Source organism: Triturus cristatus, chromosome 6, assembly GCF_964204655.1.
Source record: "Triturus cristatus chromosome 6, aTriCri1.1, whole genome shotgun sequence".
Lineage (NCBI taxonomy): Eukaryota > Metazoa > Chordata > Amphibia > Caudata > Salamandridae > Triturus > Triturus cristatus.
In genome coordinates, this window is record NC_140589.1 from 1,927,233,256 (window position 1) to 1,927,260,637 (window position 27,382).

General features: G+C 46.0%; 2 protein-coding genes across 2 annotated transcripts in view; one reads left to right on the forward strand and one right to left on the reverse strand.

The window, feature by feature from the left end:
* The window catches only part of LOC146822503 (uncharacterized), an 81,543-nt gene extending 67,948 nt beyond the window's left edge, over nucleotides 1–13,595 (reverse strand). The window contains exon 1 of the mRNA XM_085613612.1: nucleotides 13,469–13,595. The gene's annotated coding sequence lies outside the window, so the exon portion shown is untranslated. The remainder of the gene's footprint in view (nucleotides 1–13,468) is intronic.
* A 276-nt stretch (nucleotides 13,596–13,871) lies between these two features.
* The window catches only part of LOC146822504 (uncharacterized), a 50,787-nt gene continuing 37,276 nt past the window's right edge, over nucleotides 13,872–27,382 (forward strand). The window contains exons 1-2 of the mRNA XM_085613613.1: nucleotides 13,872–13,998; nucleotides 25,876–26,065. The gene's annotated coding sequence lies outside the window, so the exon portion shown is untranslated. The remainder of the gene's footprint in view (nucleotides 13,999–25,875; nucleotides 26,066–27,382) is intronic.

Genomic DNA, 27,382 nt, shown 5'->3' on the forward strand with positions numbered 1-27,382 from the left:
ATAAACTAAATCCAGTGTACCGGCCAGTCATTGTGATAAAAACGCTTGCGCTGCATACATGTTTGGCATTTGAGGTTTTTTTACCTGGATTAGTCCACGAACCACTAATAAGTGTACTCTCGTATTTGCTTTCTGTGTCTCATCTTTTTATGATTTTGCTTTCTTTTAGACTATACATTTTTTAATTGTTTAGAATATGTGCATATAGGGTATGTGCTATTTGTAGGATTTATATATGAGATATAATATTTGTTTTTGATACTTGATGAATTTTTGCATCTCCCTCTTGATTAGTTAAAATGCTGCTTGTATGATACATGAAATTGGATAATGATATATGATTTTTATAATTTGAAGATTTATGAATTCTGAATAATGAAACAATTGTAATGCCTCCAACATTTCTTTAATACACTATAGGTGGCATTCCATTATTTGTCAGTAGTTGTCTTGCGGCATTTGTATGATTGATCTGAATGGTTTGTGGTACATTTGAGATGATTGGTTGAACAATTATTTTATTTGGTTTCCGAAGGGAATTTATTTTCTTTGATACATCCCTGTGTGCCATGCGTGCAATCCACTGTCTAAGGCCTAAGTAAGTCACCCCTTTAGAAGGGTGCACAAGCCCTAAGGTGAGGGTACAGAGGCGTGAGCCATGCAGCCCTATAGTGTCTAAGTCCATTCTTAGACCTTGTAAGTCTGGTAAATGCCATATAGAGTATATGACCTGGGAGTTGGTCATTAAGAACTCCTCAGCTCTATAATGGCTTTACTGAAAACTGGGAAGTTTGGCAGCTAACTTCTCAGCAGATTACACACACACTGATGCCAGTGTAGGATTGAATGTAAAATGCACTCAGACAGGTTTCTGGACCCCTGGGTTGAGAGCCCTCGCTCTCTGGGTCCAGAAACAAAGCCCATCCTGGGCAGAGGTGTCATGCCTCCTCCCTCAGGATGGCCTGGGTCCATGAAAGGGGAAGCTTCAAAGGCCTGCTGCCTTTGGACGCTGACCCTGCCTTTTGCTGCCCCCAGCAACTGGCCCCACCAGATCTGGCCCCCACTTTGGGCGGAAGAATTGACAGGATATCCAAGCTAGCAAGAGAAGTGTGTCCACCTTTGCCAACCCCAACCCCTCGGATGTGGGAGGTGAGGTGAAGCACACAGGTCAGCCCCTTCCATCTTGAAGATGAGGGGGTCCGCCAATTAGGAAGAGGCTCATGCCCCCTCTTACTGGAGGGGTAATAATAGGGGGTATACCCTCCCCAAGGAAGAGACCCATTGGTCCCAACCTGCACACCCCTTTAACGGCCCTAAATTTTGTATTTAGGGGCAACCTTGACCCTTTCCTCCTCAGATTCGAAGAACAAAGAAGAAGGACCAAAGAGCTGTGTTGACCAACTTAAGGATTATTGCTTCTCGTTCTTTAGAGCAAAAAACATAGCAGCCAATAAAAAACATTCTAACATTACAAAAAAAACAAAAACAACATTTCTCATGATGCTTTGCATACAACCACCAATCATGGTCCAGCAGACCATATAAGAGTCACCATCGCCATCATAAGAGCCTCTTTTTTGCTCCGAACAGTCTATTAATCCAACTGCGTTAACAAGAAACATTACTCGCAGGCCAAGCCCAACAGGCATCCAACAGGAGAGCAACAGCTCATCCAGAAACCGGAACATGATATGTCACCATCGACATGAATATGGGACAGAATCATTTCTGGTCCGAACCTAGAAGAAAAAGACGACCCATAAAATCCACATAACACTGACTAAATGTACAGCAGGGTCAAATCATAACACTCATATATTGACAAGCTGGGCGGGATAATCCTCGCCTCCGTGTCCTTGATAGAACTGAAAGTTCTTGGTGTGAATGCTAGCAAATTTGTTCTTTTATTTCAGGACCGGAGGCTCAGATTATTGCTAGTTTAACGCTTATCAAATACAACAGTAGTAATATCGTCCACAGGTTTATAAAAAAATTGTTTAAATGTAGACTCAGATGACCAATCAGCAGATTTCATAATATCTTGGATGGTTGAATCCAACATTAATGATTTAGAGGCCATCGCCCCAAACAGAATGAGCACCAAAGACTTGCGTATCAATACCAGCTTCTGCCATGACTGAACTTAACCATCTAGCAATTGTGGCAGAGTGAACAGGTTTGAATGGTTTTTGCAAAGCAATCAAGAATTGTGTAGAACCTTCAGGTCGCAGAGAACAAGTACATTCTTATAAGCTTACAAACACTGAACCACACAGAGTTTAGCATTAGCAGGGAATGCATTATACTCTATACAACGAGAAAAGGTTTTAGTCCTGCCAGTGAGGGTAAAGGAAACTCCTTCCGGAGAATTATACTCTACATGTTAAGTTCAGAGAAAAATACTCTACATGTTAAGTTCAGAATTCTCACATCCAAAGTACGCCTACAGGCAGATAAACAAAAGAGCAAAGCCAATTTAGCTGACAACTGTTTCTTGGACAAATTTGGATTTCATTACAAGACCGGAGGCTACATTATGCATTAATCCTTTAATGCAGTCACAAGCAGCCGCACTACATCATAAAGAAGAAACAGTTCTAGAATGTAGTGAGCAGGGTACAAATGGCATGAGGCACAGACAGATTGCCTCTTTTAAATGCGGCTCACAGGCAGATAAGTAACAATCCTTTTCTCTCCTTAGATATTATCTCTTAAGATTTTTTACTTGCTTAAAAAAAAGAAGAAGAGAAAACTATGATTTACTACTAACTTTCTGATTATCCTTAACGTTTCTTTCACCCTGCATTATGTTATTAATGTTCCTCCTCGTCTAGGCGTGCTACTCCGTGTTATCGTGTGTCTGACTACGGGCCTTATCCCCCCCCCACCCCTCCCATCGACTTCCTATGAAGGTTGTCGATCCTTTTTTGCCACTCGCGCGCATAAAATATTTCCTCTTAAACTAACAAATTTCCGCAGAGTAGTAAAACTTACATGCCAAAACTCTTCTCCGTTATTAACATAACGTTTGTTACCTTAAGAACACCCCAATTTCGTTTGTCAGACAAGTTTGTCGCACTCGCTTAGACCGAGCGAGCGCGTCATAAGCTTTTAAGAAATGCACCTTAGCAACGGTGCACGCTCGCATGGCAACCCCCAAGGCACTTTCCTCTAACGCTGACGCTTCTCCGTCAGCAGCTGAGCTCGAGCGAGAGCTTCAGTTACTCCGCTCGGATCAGCTGCTGCCGGAAATCGCTCCTGGACTCATTTTAAGAAAAATAATAAGTTTCAACACCTGAAACAAGCCTCAAAACTTCAATCTCAAGCCTAACTCTTCTTTCAACCAAGCTCTTGCCTTCTCACATGCTTTTTGCATGTTAACTGATTTATTATAATATATTTGACTCCTTATTAATTGTCCCATTTATACTATCTTTACAAATTAACATAAAAAAATAAAAAAAGGGGAGAATTTAACATCGATCTAAAAATATCAAAAATAAATAAAAATTATTTAAAAAAAACATTAATTTAATTAGTAATAATTAATACATCTACTCTTCAGAGATTATTTTGTTTCTACTTACCGCCCAAATGTCAGACCTTGACTCTGACGATGCCACCGCTAGTTCCCCACTGCACAATAATGACTTCTTTAAACAATTCTTGCAGAAAGAAATGCGATCCTGCATGTTATCTACACTAAAAGAAGTGATGTCTACTAAAAGACCTCTTCCCCGCGATCAAGACGACCCTATATATGACACCAGAATTCCCGGAAAAAAGAATTAAAAAATAAAAAAACTGCGAAAATCCTTTTGATTACATCACGGGAGGTCGTAGCACCTCAGTTGATTTTCAAGGTCCTAGTACCTCATCTATGTTGAGAGGCCCTCGTGCCTCAAATGAGAACGGTGCCCCTCACGGCATAAATTTGATGGGTGTCCCTAGCTGCACAAATTTGACTGGTACCCTTCGCGGTACAACCTGTTATGACGGGAAAGATGTCGCAGACTCTGATTCAGAAGAGGAAAATTTTCACAACCCATATGATGAATTCGTCTTGGACCTTGATGATCAAAACCAAGACCTAGACCTTAACAATCCTGATGAAGGAGAATCCCCCTCCTCTTCTGATAACGCTATACTCAATCCCTTAGGGGAAGAAATGTTCTCCCCCCTAAGTATCTCACATCCTAATAGCTCAAAATGGTTCCCTCAGGAACACGTTTCTAAATTCATTAAGAGATGGCTAAGAAACTCTCTCGAAAGAGAAACAAGGAATACTCTAAAATCAGAGTGCCCTAGACCCACCATTCACGAAAAGGTCTCTCAAACCCCTAACCTCGACCCCGACCTGATAAAATTCTTATTCAAACTAGGGAAAGACCCTAGAAGAGGTCTGGAGAGAGCACTCAAGGGCTGCCAGGACCGCCTTCTTGACGTCCTCGGCCCCCTAACCAGAATCCTAGACCTAGCTGAAAAGTCTCATATTTCAAACACGCCTCTCGATACCAACCTCATTCGCGGTTGGAGCCAAAGAGCTATTGTCCTCCTTGGAAATGCAAATTCGAGTCTAAACATCGAAAGACGGAGAACTATCCTTACAAAGATCAACTCCAAACTCAGTGACCTGGCAGAAAAAGAACCATCTGACAACCCTAAGGGTCTTCTCTTCAGAGAAGACGTGATTAAATCAATCGGCAAATACGTTGCCACCTTTACCGCCCTTGATAGGGCTCAAACAAATATGAAACGTGTTTTCAACACAAACCTTTTTGGTCAGGCTGGAAGAAGGGGCCGTTCTTCCGGCCGGAGTACCCAGCGGCCCTTCTCGTCCTTCAGAGGTTCTGGTAGAGGCTTCTACCCCTCAAATCAACAATTCTACCCTCATCGAGCCAGAGGACCACGCAACAGAGGCTACAGATCACGGGGAAACCCAAACGCTTCCAACCTTCCAAGTAAGTCTTCCTCCTCTTTCCCCTTCTTTCCAAGTAGGGGGCGGACTAAAACTCTTCTACCATGTTTGGGAGTCGCTAACTCAAGACCCCTGGGTTCTAGATACCGTTCAGGGTTTCAAAATAGATTTTATAGAGACTCCCTTTCAATCTCACCCCCCAAACCCTCTAACCCTTTCAGTCGAACATCAGAAAATCGTCGAAGAGGAAATCTCTTCAATGCTCAAAAAGGGAGCTATCGTACAGGTACCCTGGTCCTTAAAAACATTTATCAGCACCCTTTTCTTAGTTCAAAAAAAGGACAAAGGATGGAGACCAGTGATAAACCTTCGAGAAGTGAACAAATACTTAGTTTACAGACATTTCAAAATGGAAGGTATTCACCTCCTGAGGGACCTTCTTCTGGAAGGAGACTGGTTAGTAAAACTAGATCTAAAGGACGCCTACTTTACCATTCCTATGGCACAAGAACACCAGCGTTTTCTCCAATTCAGCTGGAAAAAACATCTGTATCAATTCCAAGCTCTTCCCTTCGGCCTTTCCTCCGCCCCCTGGTGCTTTACCAAAATCATGAGGACTATTGTCTCTATCCTGAGAGAGAGGGGCATTCGTCTCATTTTTTACCTAGACGACATCCTCATCATGTCCCAAGTCTACTCCCAAATTCAGAGAGATCTGAATACCACCGTCCATCTTATCGAAAGTCTCGGGTTTATTATAAACAGGGAGAAATCTATCCTCACTCCCTCCAAATCTCTAGAATTCCTCGGATTCACTGTAGATACCTCGAGCTGTCTCCTCCTTCTCCCTACCAAGAAAACCGCCAAAATCCGGAAAGAGATCAGATATGTTCTAAAACAAGATTCTATAACCCTAAGAGAGTTAGCCCGACTGATAGGTCTCCTCTCCTCCAGCATCCAAGCTATCTTCCCGGGCCCACTGAATTACCATGCCCTTCAGAGATTAAAAGGGAAAGCTCTCAAGTCTGGTCTCTGGTACGAGGACTCTGTGATCCTGGACCAGGAGGGCAAATTAGAACTTTCATGGTGGCTAGAGAACCTGGACGCCTGGAACGGCAAAGCAATATTTGGTTCTGCCCCGGAATTCGTCCTGGAATCAGACGCCAGCCTTCACGGTTGGGGTGCTCGCTTCCTCGACCAAAACACTGGTGGCGCATGGTCACTTGCGGAATCTTCCCACCACATAAACTTTTTAGAACTTACAGCCGGTTTATACGCCCTAATGAGCTTCAAACTCTCTCTTCAAGGCAGATCTGTTCTTCTCAAGATGGACAACATCTCTGCAGTATCTTATATCAACCGCCTTGGCGGTACCAAATCAGCAGACTTATCTGCTTTAGCAAAAAAACTTTGGATGTTCTGTCTGGAACACAAGATTTCCCTGAAGGCGGAATACCTTCCTGGGAAGTCAAATCTCTCTGCAGATTGGAACTCAAGATTCCTCTCAGATCGTACCGATTGGAAACTCAATGTGAACATTTTCAATACTCTCTGTCTTTTTTGGGGTCCACTAGATGTGGATTTGTTCGCCAGCAAACTGTCATCCCAACTCCCAAAATATTTCAGCTGGATGCCAGATCCGGGAGCTCTAGCGGTGAATGCCTTTCTTCAATGCTGGTCAAACCTGCAGGGTTACGCCTTCCCTCCCTTTGCTATGATACAAAGGGTCCTACAGAAGGTGAGAATAGACCAATGCTCCTTGGTTCTGATAACCCCATTCTGGCCCTCCCAGGCATGGTTCCCGACCACCCTCGAACTTTCCTGCGACATCCCCTTCCTCATTCCAGCGAGCGCAAGGGTCTGGTCACCAACGCAGACGGAGAAGATCACCACCTAGTCTCTTCAGGGAATTTGAACCTTCTTGCTTGGAAAGTGTCAGGCAATCCAACGAACTGTCTGGCCTTTCGTCATCAGCTCTCTCACTCCTCGGAGAATCATGGGCACCCGGAACACACTATAGACACAATAACATTTGGAAAAAATGGGTTTGTTGGTGCATGGAGATGAACTTGGATCCCTTGGAAGCTCCTATAGTCAATATAGTCAATTTCCTTGTCGAACAATTTGACAGGGGATTATCTCATAGATCTATTAACTGCTACAGATCAGCAATCTCTGGTGGACATTCCTTCGTCAATGGTAAGACGGTAGGTAAGAACAATATTATTTGTAGAGTTATGAAAAGCATCAGACTTAAAAGACCCCCCAGACCAAAGTACCAATCCGTGTGGGATGTTAAAGCTATCTTAGACCTTTTCTGTTCTTGGCCAGATAATGCTTACCTTAACAGAAAATACCTATCGCTTAAACTTGCTACTCTTTTATGTCTAATCTCTTGTCGTAGAGTTTCAGATGTGAAATGTCTGGATATTTCTTATAGATCTTATGATATGTTTGGAGTTAAATTTGATATATTTAGAAGGACTAAAACCATGTTGGACTCTATTTTTTATCCTCACTTTGATCTTTGCAAGAAATTGTGTGTCATAGACTGTATGAGAGAATATGACTTGAGAATGAAAGATCTTCGTCCTTTAGACGCCAAACAACTCCTTATCTCTTTCGTTAAACCCTTTAAACCAGTTACTTCCTCCTCCATCTCTAGATGGGTCAAATCAATAATGAATCTAGCCGGAGTTGATCTTTCTAAGTTCCAAGCTCATTCTCTCAGAGGTGCTATGGCAAGCAAATCCTTTTGGTCTGGAGGTAAGTTGGATGATATTCTTAAAGCGGCAGATTGGTCTAATGCTTCAACCTTTGCTCACCATTACTGTAAACCTATTGAACATATGTCTGATGTTGTACTTCATGGCTACCAACATGCATAATGTAGCCTCCGGTCTTGTAATGAAATTGCGATTCTCCTATTAACATGACTAGAGAATCTGGATTTCATTAAAGACAGGGAGGCTATCATTATCCCACCCTTTGCCACTCCCTTGGTTGGTTTATTTATTGAACTATGTATGTTTATAGTATGCATTTTGATATCAACTCATGACTTTTCTGTCCGATTACCTTCTCTATCGTCATATTACCATTCTCCTCTTTCTTTCAGATAATTCTGCTTAAACACCTACCTTCAACTTTCTTCACTTCGGAGTTCTCATTACCTTCAGCTTCAAGATCATCCTGGACCTTACCTCTGAACTTTATCTACTTCATTGCATTTAAAAGAGGCAGTCTGTGCCTCATGCCATTTGTACCCTGCTCACTACATTCTAGAACTGTTTCTTCTTTATGATGTAGTGCAGCTGCTTGTGACTGCATTAAAGGATTAATGCAGAATGATAGCCTCCGTGTCTTTAATGAAATCCAGATTCTCTAGTCATGTTAATAGGAGAATCGCAATTGTACGGCCATCTTTTAAAGAGAGCCAGGACCAAAGATACATCCCACAAAAAAGAATACTTTGAGTTGGGAGGATTAGCTACCCGGTTGCCCTTAAGCAGTTTACTAACCACCGGGGGAACATCTATCCGGCTCACCATCCACATGGGCATGGGCGGCAGAAATGGCAGATAAAAAATAATTCACGACCTGTAAATCAAACCAACTGAAGCTTTGTCAGACAGAAAATTCACAACATGGGATAATTCTGCCCCCACGGGATCCACGTGCCATTCCAAGTACCAGCGTACCCAGCAGTACCATACCTTTTCCTCGTAGAAGGGGCCCAGGCCTTGTATGACATTTGAAGCCATGTTTGAAATGCCTGGCAATTCCCACTGTTGCCTGAAAGCCTCCAGACCATCAGGGACAGCTGTCTTCATAGTATCATTCTCCATGAGGTCCCCGGAGCATCGCCTGAGACCAAGGAAGGAACCGGGAATAATCTAAAGGCTGGGATTTTTAAAGAGGAGTTACCAACACTATCTCCGCCGATTGGCAACCGATCTGGGGTTGCCACCCTGGGAATGAGAATGAACGGGGGAAATGCATAATTCAGATTTGTTGACCAGTCTTGTGAAAAGGCATCCGTCGCCCTCGCTAGCGGATCCGGCCTCCAACTGAAGAACAACTTTAACTAGAGTTTCAACCTGGAGGCGAACAGATCTGTCGCACAAGGTCCCCAAATCGCCTGTATCCATTGGAACAGACGCGGCTGGAGCTGCCAGTTGCTGTAGTCTGTCAGGTAACTGGAATTCCAGTCCGCCACAGTATTGGACTGACCTGGATTGTACTCCGCTATCACCCATATCTGATGACTCAGGGAATAGTGCCAAAAGTCTTTAGCTATCTCTAACAGGGACGACCTTGTACCCCCCAACCAACAATGTATCTCACTGCAGATAATTTGTCCATCCTGAGAGGGATGCAATAAGAAACCTGCTTGTGGAGAGTGTCTGTATCACAAAGGACCCCACCACCAACTCTATACAGTTGATGTGAAGAGACCATTCCTGGAGAGAACACCTGGCGCCGATGGCGATATCTCACCAACATGCACCCCAGCCCCACCAGCTGGCACTTGCGGTTGGGACCCGATGATGGCTCTGCCATTCCAAACATCCACGTGACGCAAACACCAGCGAATTTCTTCCCATACTTCCTCTGTCAAAGGAATCTGATCTGTATATTACAGACCCTCTTGGAGATGTTGAATTTTCAACCACCGCTTGAGAGCCCGGTAATGAAGAGGACCTGAAAAATCGCTTGGATTGAAGAAGCCAACAGGCCCACCAAATAGGCAATCACCCATATGGAAACCACCTGTTGAGAGCGAACCGAAGTCGGTTTCTTCTTCAGATCGAGGAAATTCGTTTTTGAAAGCTTCAGCTGTGCCGACTGGGAGTCGATGACGCGAGAAAGTCTATCTTCTGGGACGGTAAGAGAATTGACTTGGTTCCATTGATGATGAAACCCCAAATCTTGCAAGAGAGATGTTGTCACCTGTAAATGAAGATTGGCAAAGGACTGTGATTGGGCCATGATGAGAATATCGTCCAAGTACACTATCATGCGTATTCCCTGTTCCCTGAGATGGCAATCACCAGCTTCATCACCTGGTTAAACACCATAGGGCCAAAGAAAGCCCAACAGGAAGGACCAAATATTCCAACCACCTGTTCCTCCACTGGAATTGAAGAAATTGCTGGTGAGGAGGAAACATGGGAATGGTCAGATACGCATCCTTGAGGTCCAGCCTGAACATCCAATCCCCTTTCCATAGCAGTTCTGTTAACAGATGGATGCCCTCCATCTTGAAATGTTTGTACACTATGAAATGATTGAAATCTCTCAAATTCAACCCCAATATCTGACCACTGCCCCGTTTCTGAACCAGGAAGACATTGCCACAGAAACCGCAGGCACTGTCGTCGCAATTCGCCACTGCATGTTTCTGCAGCAGATCCTCTATTTCTGCATCTATGAAAGAGTACTCTTGTTGGGAAAAAGTAACTGTCACGGAGGAAACTCTTGTTGAGGAGTCTGATAAATCTTCAGATTAAATCCCAGAACCGTCTGCAAAACCCATGCGTCTTGAGGCGAGTCCTCCAAGTGTGGAGGAAAAACGTAACCCGACCCATCCCCAAAGGCATATCTGAGGTATCGAGAATTCTTGCCTACTCTACTCTGGGATTGAAATTAAGCTCCATGTCTGCCTCGGTTGAAGTGGAGTCTGGAGAAGATTTGCTGGGTGGGGTAGAAGGTGCCACCCCGATGGAGTCCCAATCACCGCTACCGTGACCATATCCACCTCTGGGGAGACCTGGATGATAGTAATGGCCTAGTGGGTGGCCCCTGCCTCGTCTGGCCCGGTTAACAAGGCCAGCCTGGAAGATCCTTTTGACATTGGATTTGGCTTTATCCAGTAATGCAAAGTACCCACATATTTAGACACGTCTTTGACAAATTTATCTCGAAAGAGATTGCCCTCAGCCAAGGGACCCACTTCGGCCAAAGCGAGCTCAGTAAGGTTAGAGTACATTCAAACATGAACGATTTACACCATTCAGTTGACCACGCGCAAGTCGCGTTCCCCAATAAACATATCGTTCATTTGGTCTAGCCAGCTAATATATCAGGATCCACAGAAGTAGCTGTTTCCTTGGCCACAAAGGCCATTTCCAAAGTCTTAGTCAAATGCCCAGCCAAGTCCAGTAACTTACCTGTCAGCCACTCCAGTCGCAGTCAGTACCCTTCTTCAGATTCTTTGCAAATTCTTTCAAGAAGGTTAGCATGCCTCAGTTTACTTCTGTGGTCTCAGTACCTGAAGAGGGTTACACACCTCCTTATTAAAACTCTTTCTCAGATTCTCATGATGGTACTCTGACACTTCAGGAACAGGGGCCCAATCAGATGAATGGGGACTGACTATATCTAGAGGGTTAAAAGTAAAAGGATTGGAGGTACTCAGAACGGGAACAGGGGACTTAGCTGAGGCAGATTTCTTCGCCTTTTTCTTCTTGAGTGTTTCACTATAATCTGATTGGGTAGAATCCATATCAGTAGTGTCCGTATCAGTATGATTCTTATCTTTGCGATGGACTGTGCAACTGCGGAAGACGAGGGGACTGACTAACCATGGTCACCCCTATGACTCTGAGGGAGATTCACCAGAACGCCTCCGTGAAGCCACTCTGAAGACTTGGCTTTAGCTTTACTGGGTGCCTCTGAAGAACATGCTTTGGGGATCTGGTGCTGGTGGATTTTGAAAGACATGTCGTTCCACAAAACTCTCTAATTACACAGTGATAGGTTTAAGGGCAGCTGCCAGAGCCTGATTCAGTAATGGGGACAGCAGTCTCAATAGCCCTGTTGACCGACTGCTGGACAGAAGCATCCACAGTGTCAACTAAATTATCTTTCAAAAGGAGGCCCTGTTGTTCCTCATGGTAGGACTCTTACTCCTCCTCCTCAAAGGGAACCCAATCTTCCATTATTAATGAGATTTATAAATAAATGAAGCGTAAATGCCAAGTCTATCCAACCAACGATCAGTAAGGAGGGAGCCATCCCACATGCACACGGATCAACAATTATTCCAGCACTGAGCTCCTCAGCACCAGCTGTAGTCAAAATTATAGCAGCCCCAGAAGTCCAGAACATCACAAGCCAAGGATTTAATGGAGAGTGCACTCGCTCCACAGGACAGCGTAATTATTGCAGCCAAGCCGGCACCGGGATCACACTGCATTCAGTTATGTAGCGGTAAGCCGAGCGCCGATAACCGCTATGGTTAATTTTAGAAGGATCATGCATAGCCCAAAAAATCCAAAACCAGCCCATTTGGGTTATGCACGTCCGTCTACTCAGGGATCAGTTTTAATATTGGGCCTGATATCAGGAAAGGCACCGATGCATGTTACACGGGAGACCACTATAATAAAAGACACTCTGAAGAGAGATGGAAAAAGCAAAACAAAGACAATTTTAGACCGCTCCTTAAAGCGGGAAGGCATGAGACACCAGTGCGATAGAGGCCGCAACGTGAAGCGGGTGCACAAAGGAAAACCTCCCGAAGTGGAGCCAAGAAAAAGGCAGGCAGCTCATTCACCTGCAAGCTAGAGCACGGGGAAAGAGCTGGCCAGGGACGATTATGCAAGGTACAATAAAAAGTATAGCACATACACATCAATCATTATCAGAAAAGAAGAGCCACTTATCTCAGCTGCGAGTAGCAAACAAAGAGGCTTTTATGATGTTGATGATGACTCTTATATGGTATCCTGGACCATGATTGGTAGCTGTATGCAAAACATAATGGGAAATGTCGTTTTGTGTGTAATGTTAAAAAAAAATTCAATGGCTACTATGTTTTTTGCAGTAAAGAAAAAGAAGCAATAATCTGAGCCTCCAGTCCTGAAGTAGAATTGTATAACAAGCGCCCCTGACGAGGTGCTGAAGCGCTTTGGTTATATAAACTGTGTGATTCTGGGCAACTCATATGCTCTGGGGTCCTAATACACAGCTTTACCTCTGCATCACCCTCTCCTGCTCCCTGATCACCCCCTGACCCTCCCCACCCCAGAAGGCCCCATAGAATCCTTCACCTCTGCACCAACCCTACTCCCCGATCACGGCCTCCCTACCCCAGAGGGCCCCATAGACAGCTTTGCCTCTGCACCAGTCCTGCCTGATCCCCTATGACCTCCTACCCCCTACTCCCCGATCACGGCCTCCCTACCCCCAGAGGGCCCCATAGACAGCTTTACCTCTGCACCAGTCCTGCCTGATCCCCTATGACCTCCTACCCCTCCCCACCTCAGACACAGATTTACCTCTGCACCAGTCCTGCCTGAACGACCCTGCCCCTCCTCATCCTGAGGGCTCCATACACAGCTTTACCTCTGCACAACCCTCGCGCGCTCCCTGGCCACCCCCTGATCCTCCCCACCCCATAGAAAGCTTTACCCCTGCACCAGTCCTCCCAGATACCCCGTCACCTGCTGCCCCTCCTCATCCTGAGGGCTCCATAGAAACCTTCATCTCTGCACCCCTCCCGCTCCTTCCGATACAATATTTTCAAGGTGACCAGTGACTCACCACAGACTGTCCCATATACACAAACAGCGATAACGCCTGCACTCACTCCTGCACCGGGGATCCTGCTCAGTCTGCAGCACACCCTGAGGTCAGGGGTCAGCTGTCAAGTTAGTATGCCGGTCGCACTACGCATGCGCAGACCCCGGCACTGGTCGCGCAGAGTATGCGCAGACCCCTAAACGTCAATCCCGATCTGACCTAGTAGCTGAAGATCCGCGCATGCGCAGACACCTAAACGTCAGTCTCGATCCCAAGTAGTAACCGAAGATCCACGCATGCGCAGCTGTTAACAATCGGTCTTTACACAACTCGTAACCCGCATTGAGCGCATGCGCAGATGTACACTTATTACCTCCACTGCTCTGACTTCCCCATAAGTCCGTAGCCAGTGGTTGGCGCATGCGCACATCTGCATTCAGGACCTCCGGAAGTGACGTTCTCTGTTGCTGCAGCCAGGAAGTGTGACTCGTCAGCAGCAGCCCCAGGGTGCTCCGAAGCGGAGGCTTCATCTCCAGGCGCTGTGAGGCCTGGTGAGTGAGAGATGAGGCTGAGGAGGAGGGGGTTGTAGAGTATTTTTCTCTGAACTTAACATGTCGAGTATATCTCTCTCTCTGGTTCTCTTCCATGTTTACCCATCTCTGTGTTCGACCCTTATCCTTCGAGTTTCGATCTCACCTACCCTGTGTTTTGACAACTCCTGGTGTGCTCCACCGAAGCCCTGGGCTTTTACTAGCCACAGTTTGTTATGCATTTTTATAAACCATTCGTGAATTATGTATCTATGTACCCAGAGCACAAGTCCTGAACAATCATTGGCAAAGCCAATAGATTTCGCTTGTGTAAAATCTATTGCCTTTGTCAATGTTTATTTGGACATACTGCACAGCACTGCGAGCTGCTGTGAAATACAACTTAAAGTAAAGTAAAACAAAGCGCTGTGACACAGCCAGAGTTCACCGCGTCCTTGTACTTTGTTATTCTTTAAGCCATGTTGCCCAGCAGCTTGCGTACTTTGCATTATGTCTAAATAACCATTGACAAAGCCAAATAGCTCTCATTTTAGAGCTGTTTGGCTTTGTTAATGTTTTTAGTGACGATGCAAGGAGTGTTGGCTGCAATATTACGTCAGGGCTACCAACACCTGCAAATGTGAGAATGATTTCGTAAACACAGTCACTAATTTAATTACAATACTACACAAGCAATATTCCATCTATTTTTTTCCTCTGTGTGCGGCCGGCAGAGTAGTCTCTTTGTGCTGCAGCCAAGGCTATATGCGCCAATAACCTAGCCACGCAGGTAGACCAGGGCTTTAAGTGGGATGAAAAAACTAGGGTGTCTCTTAAAAGGCGTGATCAATGCAATGAAGGGCATGGCTTTAAAGCAATTAAGACAGAATTCTATGCTTTTCATAGTGTGCCACCCAACTGATGTTTTGCTTCTTCGGTAATTGAATCCAGATATATAATAAAAGTAACATTACACCTATAAGAAGCCAGGACCATTGGCTTTGTCAATGGTTGTTCGTTGCATAAAGTTGTATATAATATTGAAAAGGCTTTTCGATATTGTGGTAGAGGTGGCTTAATACTCGAGCTGCCGACTTAGGAGATGGGTTTTGTGTCTCGGGTCAGACTAACAGTCTTTGATTCTCTGCAAATCAATTAATCTCCCCATGCATACAAAAAAAAATCATGAAAATCACTCCTATAACTTTGGGTTGAATTCGCACTATATAAAACTTGCTGCATTTCTTTTCTAAAACTGCAGGGCTGATAGTTTGCTTTTTGAAAGAATTTATGCTAAATGCTGCCCATGAAGGACGCTGTGATCAGGAGAGCAACTAGACCCAACCTTCGGGGGGTGAGAGGGACTAACACTCCCAGCCAGGACTGGCCCTAGCACTAGTCACACACTGTGCAACCGTCTTTTTTGGCGCCCCATCTCCTCCTTCTCCATGAATTCCCTCACTACCACTCAACAACAATGCACCTCATCTCTCTGTAGCACCTTTGTGACCAACCTTTCAGTATTCATGTTAATCACAGCGTCCGTCATGTGCTGTGTTTAACATAAATACTTTCAAAAGGCAAACAATCAGCCACACAGCCGTGCTGTATTTAGAAAAGAAATGCATCAAGTTTAAAAGCACGAATGTGTGCTTTGCGATAATTCTGAAAGCACACCTCATGTTTGTAGACTTGCTGCGTTTCTTTTCTAAATGGAGCGCAGCTGTGGGGCTAATTGTATGCCTTTTGAAAGTATTTATGTAAAATGCAGCCTTTGACGGGCACTGTGCTTAACATAAATACTTTCAAAAGGCACACAATCAGCCGAGCTCTAGTTAGAAAAGAAAGGCCGCAAGTACTTGAGCATTTTCTGCCTTTCGGAGGACAAATGCTCGTACGAGATGTGCTGTGTGTGCGCGCGCTTTCCTCCATAGCACTACACACTCGGGAGGACAGAGGTGCGTGCGTGCACGCACCTTACAGGGAACATTGCACACAAGTGGATAAATATTCATAAAAACCCAATTATCACACATTATTACTTGTGCAATATATAACTTTTCTCATCAAAACTATGTCTGTGCAAAATTAGTGACCACTGAATGTACTGTCTGTCAATGACCGCGAGCTACCACATGGTGCTTTGAATACATAAAAAAATCGCCCCACCTCATGTCCATTGCAGTAAGGTGGGTCGCAAAATTTGTTATTCTAAAAATTGGGTTCTGGTTCTAAAACGTTTGGGAGCCACTGCAGTAGAAAATATAAAACACTGCTTAATTTCTATTCCAATGCAAAGGTGTGAGACACTGCATGGGCAACATGAGTTGAAAGTATAATGAAGGTTCCCCATTTAGCCTCAAACAAATTGAGTGGGAGCACTGTGAAATAGTTTTAAAAAAAATGTTTTTATTGATTTTTTTTAAACAAAGAAAAAACAAATCTAGAAAAAGAAAATGAAACAGATCACATATATAAATATCCCATTTGTTTGATTACATATGGGGCTGAGGTTGCGCTGTCTAACAAGTGTTGGGCCGATATTCAGCAACAATACATCGTACTAGGCATCAACAGGAATGCCTACAGTGAGGCAAAGTTACACAATCTGGGTACAATATCAACATGGCACAGTACCTTGATTCAGCTTCCTCCACAGCAGGAGAAGTGGCACAATCAATGAGTCAACCAGTTCCTCCATCTTCCCAAGCACCTCATTCCTGCATCCAATTAATCAGCCATTAGTCTTGTGTCTCATCGCTATCTATCTGCATTAATTGATATTGTGCACACAGACCCCAGAAACTTTTCAGCCCGACTGCAGGGAGGTAACAGTTTGTTATAAACTTCCGATTGGGTATTACAATACATCATATCTTTTTCCCACTCTGCAACAGTTGGGACTGGGCCCCGCATCCAGCATATCGCCAGCCTACGTTTCGCTAGGAGAAGACGCATAGCAACCCATTTGCGAACGTGTTTCCGAAGTGGTTTTGTGTAGCCCAGTAGTGCCAATAGGGGGTCAGGAGTGAGAGGAAGCCCCACATTATCAGTTAGTACCTGAAAAATTCTTCTTCAATAACCTTCCACATGGGAGCATTGCCAAGCAAGATGGAAAAAAACAGCCCCTGGCATATCGCATCCCTCACAGCAATCAGTGTCCGGCAATCCATACCTACATAGTCATTGTGGAGTGTAATGGACCCTGTGTAAGAACTTAAAGTGGCCAACCTGTGGCAGCCATTCAGGGAGATGTTGCGGGTGGTCTCACAGTAGTAAGACCAAATAGCATCTTTGATTAGGGCCCCAATGTCCGCCAGCCGCGTCTTAGTGTATGGAGTGGTCTTAATAAGTTGTGTTGAGTCATATAGGCGCAAGACTAACTTCACAGGTGATTTTGAGCCCGATAGTATAGATAGGGCTCGGCTCTCCAATGGCTCGAAGAGTTTGTCACCTAGCACCGCGCGCAGAGCATGGCGAGTCCTGAAGAAATAAAATTGCGTTAGTGCAGAGGGCCCTTTACCCCAGCGATCGCCTCCTCCCATGAACACACCCTTCCGCCTGTAAACAGATCACCCATATCATGTACACTTAGACTGTTTAGCGAGCGGAGAGCCCCTCGCTCGGAGCTGAGAGTAAACCACTGACACCACTCCACCCTCATAAGCGGTGAGTATAGTTGGGCGCCATCATGCATACGGAGCAGTGCGTGCCATGCATGGACCTCGGAGTTGACCGAGTCTAGTACCCCGGCCCGTCTTATTGGTGGCTTAGTTACAAACCGTGGCAAGGGGTCTGTGTCAGCAGCCACCATCTCAATCTGGAGGTGTGGCAGGTCATGCAGGCCGTGGACCCAGCCGTGGCCATGCGAAGCCTGCGCCACCCGCTTATAGAGTTTTAGATCTGGCGCGCACAGGTCCCCCGCATTGCAGGGTAAAGTGAGGATGTCGAACGCTATACGCGGAGTGTTGCCAGTCCAAGCCAGCTTATTCATTAAAGTTCGCAGCTCTCTGAAGATCTGTTTGGGGACCACTATGGGTATGTTAGGAAAGAGAAAGCAGGGGAGCACCACCATCTTCATCAGGGATACCCTCCCCACCAGCGGAAGCCTAATCCGTCTGTCTATATCATCGCTTAACTTGGCAATAGCTCTGCCATAGTTCGCTCTAATCACTTTTTCCGCATCGGAATGAACTTGGATGCCCAGATAGCGGACCGGGTCAGAAGTCCACTGAAGAGGGAAGTCAAGAGGCGGCACAGTAGACGGAGTGAGTAGAAAAACTATGGCTTTATCCCATTTAATCTTGAGGTCGAGAGGCCACCAAACCGCAGCACCTCACGAATTATCGGGCCGAGGTGGACGTCCGGATCTCGGACATACAAAAGCATGTTGTCATCGTAGGCCGAAACAATTAAAATTGTATTTGGGGAAGCAAAGCCCTCTGTGTCCGTGGTAATCACAGAGCGCCCTCAGCAGAGGCTCAGTGGCCACTGCATACAATAGGGGGTATATGGGACATCCCTTTCGAGTGCCCCGCGATATATGAACAGGGGCAGAGACCGTGTCTCGGGTACGTACTCGCACCAGTGGTGCTTTGTAAAGTACCAATACCAATTGGAGAAATACGTCTCCCACCCCCATGCAGCACAGTACAGCAAGCATAAACTTCCATTCTATTGAATCAAAGGCCTTTTCCGTGTCTAAAAAGACCGCAGCCGCCTTTACCTCTAGCCGGACATGCTGAAGGGCACCAAACACAGTCCAGAGATTAGAGGACAACGTGCGACCCGGTATAAATCCAGCCTGCTCTGAACCGACCAATAAGGGCAACAATGGAGAGAGACGATTAGACAGTACTTTTGCAAAATTTTTGTATCAACGTTGAGCAACGAAAGTGGCCAATAAGAGGAGCAGTTCTGGGGAGCTTTATCAGGTTTCAGTAACGTAATCATCAGGACCTCGCGTATAGTAGGCAGCATGACCCCAGCAACCCCCATTTCCTGAAACAGGGTGCTTAAGTGTGGAACCAAAATGTCACTAAAAGCTTTGTAAAAGGATCCTGTCAGTCCATCAATCCCCGAGGCACTGCCCTCCCGCATAGAACTCCAAGCCAATCGTATCTCCCGTACCTCAAGGTGGCGCATTAGGAACTCCCGGTGCCAGTCTGACAACCACAGGAACTTGATGTATTCAAGATAGCTCAATAAATCATCATCGCTAGGGGCGACCGTAGAGCTGTATAGCTGTAGCTAATATCCGCGAAACCGATTGTTAATATCCGCTTGCTCTGTTAGTAGTGAGCCCTCCTCATCAGCAAGCTCTGAAATGACTTCAGCCTCCGATCTACGACGTGCCAACGCAGCTAGCACTGAACCCGGTCTGTCGGTTTCCCCATATATTCTAGCTGTGGCGTATTTGCCCCTATATTTGACTTCACTATCTGCCTCTTAATGGTACTCGTCAAGTGTAGTTTTCAGCAACGCCCGTGACTGGGGGGTCATTGCTAATCACCAACTCAACCTCAAGTTTAGCTATTCGGGATTTCAACAGTGCAAGCCTGCCTCTAATAGAGCGTAACATGACAGCACCCACCCCTAAAGCAGACCAACCCGTCGGTCAAAGAGGGGTAACAGGACGAGGTTTCTGAGGGTGTCGGGCATGAAAGGCTCTGACTAATGAAGGAGCATTGCGTACGTGAGAAAGGGGTTCCCAGGATCGTTCTTCCGGGCCGTACCCTTTCCAATCCACTAGGTAAAAGAGTTTCCCCCTAGTTCTACGGGAATGCTACTGAGTGAAGCATATTGGTCTTGTTGTCTGTCTGAGACAATACTCCCCCTAGGGCGTTCTGCGAGGCATCGGCCTCCACGACGAAGGGGCGTGTAGGGTCAGGATGTTTCAGGATTGGCGCCGAGGTGAATCTGGTCTTCAGTTCTTGGAATGCATGTTCTGCTTTGGCGTTCCATGCGAAATGTACCCCTTTGCGCAGGAGACAGGTAATGGGGGTGACAATCCGGGAAAAACCCTTGATGAAGCGGCGATAATAATTCGCGAACCCTAGGAACCTCTGGACTTGTTTCACGGAGTTCGGGGATGGCCACGTCAAAATGGCGTCGACTTTTCTGGAATCCATTTGAATCCCTCTTGGTGTTAGAATGTGTCCCAAGAATTCCACCGTTGTGGTGTGGAACACGCTCTTCTCTAGTTTCACGTACAGCCCGTGTTGTTGCAATCGTTGGAGAACGGCTCGTACATGTTGGATATGTTCTTCCATGTTCGCGGAGTAGAGTAGTATATCATGGATATACACGATGCAGAAACGGTCGATGAAGTCCCGCAACACCTCATCGATGAAGTACTGAAATGCGGCTGGGCCATTGCAGAGTCCGAAGGGCATGACGCGGTACTCGAATAACCCGTACCGCGTCCGGAAGGCGGTTTTCCATTCATCACCCTCCCGGACTCTGACTAGATGGTAGGCCCCTCGCAAATCCAGCTTGGTATATATGGCCGCGTCTTTCACTTGGTCCAGTAAGTCAGGAATTAAGGGTAGAGGATACCTGTTCTTAATGGTTATGGCGTTCATCGCCCTAAAGTCAATGCATGCGCGTAGATCACCCTCCTTCTTTGCCACAAAGAAGAGAGGGGAGGAGACCGGTGATTTAGAGTGCCGGATGAACCCATTCTGAAGGTATTGTGTGAGGTAGGTGCGGAGATGGTCGTTCTCTTTTTCCGTGAGAGAGTAAACCCTACTACAAGGGAGCGTGGATCCCGGGATCAGGTCAATTCTACAGTCGAAGTGACGATGTGGAGGCAGGGTATTGGCTCCTTGTTCGTCGAAAACCCGGGCCAGGTCCTGGTATTCGTGGGGTATAGCTTCCTGTGTGACCAAGCCCATGCCGTCTCTGGGCAGGGTACAGGCTTGGACCTCTCTAATCACGGTTTTCCCCTCTGAGGGGTAGCAGGATTGAGCGCAAAAACTAGAGTCCAATATCGTTTTGCCAGTAGCCCAATTAATCAGGGGGTTATGCTGTACCAGCCTTGGGAGGCCTAATATCAGCCTAAACTGAGGAGCATCGATGATGTCGAAGGCGATGGTCTCGGTATGCTGATTTTCCATCACTATCCGCAGGTCTTTTGTTTGGTATCGGATCGGTCCTGAGGTTAAGTCCATACCGTCTACTGCCTTTACTATTTCAGGTCTCTTTTCTTTTTCTTCTTTAGTCAAGGGAGCATGAACACCTCCGATCTGCATGGGCTCGGGCGTTTCACGGGATTTTGGGGTGTCCCTGTATACCGGGAGTCTGGTCTCACCTCCTTTGGATCTTTCGGTTTTCCGCTCTTGTAGACGATAGTTTTGTTTCACTACCATATCAATAAACGGACCTATGTCCTCTGGTGGTTCGGTTATCTGAGAGATGAGGTCCTTTAGCTCCTCCCGGAGGCCCCTATAGAACACCGATACTTGTTTTGCTTCTGGCCAGTGAGCCTCTACTACCAACCGATTGAAGGTGGTAATGTAGTGCAATAAGTCAGTGTTGCCCTGTTTTAAATTAAGCAGTTCGTTGTCCGCGGCTTGCACGAACGTATGGCGGGCGAACATACGTCTCATGGTCTCCTTAAACACTGCGAAGTTGTATAGCAGAGGCTCGTCGTTCTCTACCAAGGGAATGGACCACTGAGCGGCGTCACCTCCTAAATAGGAGTGAACAAAGGCGACCTTTGAGGCATCATCCGGAAATGCAGTCGCTCTGGCCATGAAGTGTAGGTGGCACTGGTTGAGGAATATGCTGTACTTCGTACTATCGCCGGAAAAACGTTCTGGTGCGGCCAACTGTGCCTTGGTTTGGGCTAGAACTTGCACAGGGGGAGGAGTAGTCGAGAGAGTGGATGCCGGACCCCACGGGTTAAACAAGGGAGGTCTCAATGTTCCTGTTGGTCGGGGTTGTTGTACCGGGGGGGCGCCCCAGGTTCCTGCGTGTCCTGCACCCATCTGTCCTTGTAAGGCAGTGAAATCGTTTCTCAGGCTCCGATTCTCAGCTTGGATGCTGGTTAACATCGCTGCTATGTCCTGTAACGTGACTTCGGGGCTCTCCATGTTGTCCGGGTAGGATGATAAGCTTGGGCTTCGGATTCTGTCAGATCCCCACAATTCTTACCTCGTGTTTGTGGAGGGATCCCACAGGGACGACATGGGCAACCCCCGCCTGTGCCCTTCTGCTACTGGAAGGAGCGAATATACTAGCCAGGGCAAGGAGGGGACCGGGGGAGGTTGTCAGGAAGGGTGGTGAGAGCGGGATAGTGGATGGTGTGATGGGGCACCCTTCGTGGCTCCGAAGTTGTGTGTAAGTCCACGCTACCTAAAGGCAAGAGAGGAGACAGGGTTAACTAAAGCGCTGGGGTAGCGGGAACATACATATCCTAGGATCACCAGGGATAGATATAGAGATTTGGGAAGCAGGAATCCCTACTTGGTTACCTGCTAGTAAGGTGTTCGTGTGTTGGAGAGGACGTCCGCGATGTCCGTGCAGTCGAGCGGATCACCAAAGGGAAGCGCTCCTGCGCTGTGTGCAGGAAACCAGTAATGGCGACTTCGTTCCGTCGCACGAGTCGTCAAGGCATGGATAACGCGCTATGGCGCTATGAGGAGGAACTAAAGTAATGGCGGTTCCGTGCCGTCGCACGAACTGCCAAAGCCAAGTTAAAGCACCACTGCGCTCCTCGAAGGAAAACAAAGTAATGGCGGTTCCGTGCCGTCGCACGAACTGCCTAAGCAAATAGAAAGCGCTCCTGCGCTGCGGGGAAGGGGCAAGGTAATGGCGACTTCGTGCCGTCGCACGAGCCGTCAAGGTAAAGATAAAGCGCCACTGCGCTACTTGAAGGAAACGAAGTAATGGCGGTTCCGTGCCGTCGCACGAACTGCCTAGGCAAATAGAAAGCGCTCCTGCGCTGCTGGGAATGGGCGAGGTAATGGCGACTCCGTGCATTCGCACGAGTCGTCGGGAGGAATCTTTAGGCGCCCTTGCGCGGTCCGGACCGACTGTCCGGTTGCTGATAGAGCCTTTGCTACGCTCCTGCGTACCGGCGAAGCTCTGTTGCGGAATCCGAAGCGCCGAGACTGATGTTCTCTGCCGTGATAAGCAATTACAGCCGGAAGTGACCACCGGCCGGCCGGTGGCGTCAGCTACGCGCCGTTTGAGAGACTAGACTGTAACCTGTCAGGGGTAACAAATGGGAGGAGTCTCGTTGCGAGGGATGACTGCCCCGCTTCCGTGCTGCTGGCGAGAGGCGCTAGGGAACATGACATAATGGTAAGATAACTCTGGAGATTAACGTATTTGCTGGAGAGATCTGTGTTTTTGTCCACTCCCAGACTTGAATCAAAGTAGCATATAGGGTTAGTATGACTCCTGCAGAGTATATTATGTAACACACAGATAACAGATTTTTGTTTTACTTAAATGTGTAAGTGGGTTACGGCTTTTAACACAGATATCCTTTTGTTACTTGCAGTTTATATATCGTAATCCTTCTACTATAGCACAGTGAGCTGTAAAGGACATGTGGCTCCTACACCTTGTAACCCTCACTGTCTTATGTACTCATCCTAGACATTGATTTACGAACATGATCTGTAATCAATGTGTAATGTGTATGTGTGATGTAAAGTGCTATGACATCCTGCATTGGGATAAGTAGCACTATAATGCTGTAAAAGATATAAAGCAAAACAGTGGTATCAAAGAGTTAATTGTGTAAATACTGGGACAGACCAACACGCCTGCACGTTGCTGCTCGGAACCTAATACGGCATCAACAAATCCACGCTACTGAGAAACTGTATGAATGTACAGAGTGCGGCAAGGCATTTATCCAAAATAGTCACCTAATGCGACATCAGAAAATCCACACTGGAGAGAAAACATATCGGTGTACAGAATGTGACCAAGCCTTTATAACAAATGAAGAACTGAAGCGACATCAAAAAGCCCACACTTGGGGGGGTGGGGGGGGGGGGGGGTTTAACCCATTTTGATGTACAGTATGTGACCAAGCCTTTATTGCAAAGCAAAGTTTAAAAATGCATCAGAAAGATCACAGTGGGGAGAAACCATATGAAAGTACAGAATGTGACATGGCATTTATTACAATGGCAAAGTTTAGTACGACATCAGAAAGTTCACACAGCAGAGAAACCATATTAATGTATTGGATGTCACAAACCTTTAACAAATGGAGAACTGAAGCGACATCAGAAAATCCACATGTAGAGAAATCCTATGTATGTACAAAAAGAAATAAAGTCTTCCATAGGAAGAATAAGATAATGCAGCGTCAACAAATCCACACTAGGAAGAAACCATATTAATGTACAGAACGCCACAAGGTATTTAGATTGAAGGCTCTGGAGCCCAGTGCAGGATCAAAGGCAAATATACAATCCATGAGTTATTGAAGGGCCGCTGGGTTCTGATGCAGGAAGTGATCTGAGGTAGGAAGTGATCTGGTACTTTCTCATAATGTCGTGCTCTATAACGAGGTGTGTCTTCAGCGCTTTCAAAAATTGGAACAGTGTTGGGGTGGTTCTAATGGATACAAGGATGTAACTCTAGATCCTGGGTGCATAGATTGGACAGTCCTTTTGCCTTGTGTTTTCTTTTTTACACTTCTTTGTTGCCTGCCTGATGCAAACATGGCTGAGGGTGAGCCAAGAGCCACTGAAGGTGCTGAACTTGTCAAGCAGATATGTGCAGTTGCTGGTTATGTTGCTTTGTAGATGATGGAGCCGGTTTTGAAGATGATGGGGCGGTTCTTTTGTGTATCCTGTGACTCGTTCAAATTATTTGTTTCGAATACATGTAGTTCAGATTCAGTGTTTAAAAAAAGAATTAGTGAGACAGCACATAAAAAGAGAAACGGGTTTGAAAAAGCAAAGCAAATAAAAATAAACTACGCACAACAAGCATTGGCAATGTCAATAGGTCTGGTTTTGCAAGAATGTTGTATGGCTATATAAAGCATTACAGGTAAATAGTTTGGGAATTAAAATGTGCTTGAATATACGCAAAGAACTGTACAATATTAGTTTTGGTGCAGGGTAAAAGGTTGGGTGACAGGCCTAAAAATACATGTAGGTTAATGAAGTTAGCAAAAGCATGAACACCTGAGAGCCTCCCTTTCTCCCCTCTGTGCCGTCCCTTCCTTCTGTCCTCTCTTCCCCACCCCTCCCATTCATCCCTTCTGCTCTGCCACCCTCTTTCCCCTCTGCCACCCTTTCTCTCATACACCTCCTCTTTCTCTCTGTTCCCTCCACCTCCCCTTTTGTTAAGTCCATCTTTAGCTTTCGTCACTACATGCACTTCAGTCCCTGGTTTTATCAGGTGCAATACATTTTGCACCTAAAAGGGGCCACTCGTGATCAGGCCCTCAGCCATAGACCCCAGCAGGGCTGTCTCAGCCTCTCATCCGTGTCAAGTGGATATTAGTAGATGTCTTGATGAGTTATTGTGTGTGATGTCATCTTACGCGGATTTAATGTTTGTTTAGCACACTTATAACAATTATGTGCTCCATGCCCTGGTATTCGCTTGTCTTCAGTTGTGGGTTCACATGACAGGGGTATTGTAGGTGGGAGTCTGTGCTTGTGCTCTCATACGGTGAGCAAATGTGGGGTAAGTGTGATATTTCTATTTGGATAGGATCCAGGCTTTGAGGTGGATAGGTGGGTTTGGGGGGTCCAGTTGTCAGTGTTTATTTTTTTATGGCTTTGATGTATTTCTGCTTTTTTCATAACTCTTTAAAATCAGCTTTATTCTCATTGTTTAAATTGCAGCGCCTGCATCAGGAAGCACAAAACTATTTTTCAGTATTTACTTTGCATGTTTTTATTGCATGTGCAGCACCAAACACACAAGAAAGGGAGAAAAAAATGGAGATGGAAGTGAGGGGATCAAGCCGCGAGGGACCATACAAGTGTGAGGATGGACTACAGTGGAAAGGGTAAAATCATTCTTGAAACCCTTCAGACCAGTCCCAGTATTGAGGTCTGTGAGTTGTACAAAAAAAGCTTGAGAAGCTGTCAATAAAGAGGTGAGTAGAGCACTTGCCATAAACTGTCACCCGCAGGTTCTACAGTCCATTACCATTGTCTTTGCCACTGCTTGTTCCAAATGCAATACTTTACACCTGAACAGGACAATATGAATGCAAGTGAAAAGGACACGTGTTCCAAGAAATGGACACAGGGACGTAAACACTGAATGTAAGTGATAGGCAGTGATCAGACCCCATGGTTCCAAGAGATTGGGACACGAGAGGTGTGGGTCTAAGAGATGAGGACACGAGAGAGAGGTGTGGGTCTAAGAGATGAGGACACGAGGGAGTGTTTGTGCAAGAGATGGGGACACGAGAGAGGTGTGGATGCAAGAGATGGGGCCACAAGAGGTGTGTGTGCAAGACATCAATTCACGAGAGAGGTGTGAGTTCAAGAGATGAATTCACGAGAGAGGTGTGTTTGTAAGAGATGAATTCACGAGAGAGGTGTGAGTGCAAGAGATGAGGACACGAGAGAGGTGTGGATGCAAGAGATGGGGACACGAGAGAGGTGTGGGTGCAAGAGATGGGGACACGAGAGAGGTAAGGATGCAACAGATGAATACACAAGAGAGGTGTGGGTGCTAGAGATGGGAACACGAGAGAGGTGTAGGTGCAAGAGATTGGGACATGAGTCACTGGACAAAAGTCATGGGCATCTCTGAGGGCCCCTTGTACTCTGCTGTGACTCACCTTTAACCGACCAGGGTCACTCTGCCCCCAGAAGCATATAGGGCACCGGTATTCTGCACTGCATTTGAGAAAAATCTCTTTGCTGTGAAGCCACAGCTATAAAGAGTCCAGTCCTCACACTTAATTGTGGCAGATTCTCAGTAGGAAAATACAATAATTGGTGGCTGTAGTAAGCTGGCTCCAATAATACACCAAAGTAAGGTATAGTGTGCACAGTGTCCAATGGAACCCCAGTGGCTTAAGTAGATATTACTAAAAGCTCTATTTGTGATAGTGTTGTCGAGCTGTTAGGCTTATCAGTGGGCTGTGTGAAGCATTTATTGTACAAACTCAGGCTAGAAATGATAGCCCACACTCAAAGACTGAATCCGACCAATTGTTTTGTATGAAAAAGTATTACTTTGTTATTTTATTCCCAGAACTAAGCACTCAGTTGCAAGTAAGTACAGTTTTAATAGTAGCAAATACTCTTCAAAAATGAGTCTTAATTGTTTTGCAAGGCAGTGAACAAATCTTTACAGGGAATAGGAATACGTTTGTATTGGATTGAAAACGATAGAACTTTGCAATAGTACAACTTAAGCTTTTGTATGCAATAGATTGGCAAGGCAATGCAATCCT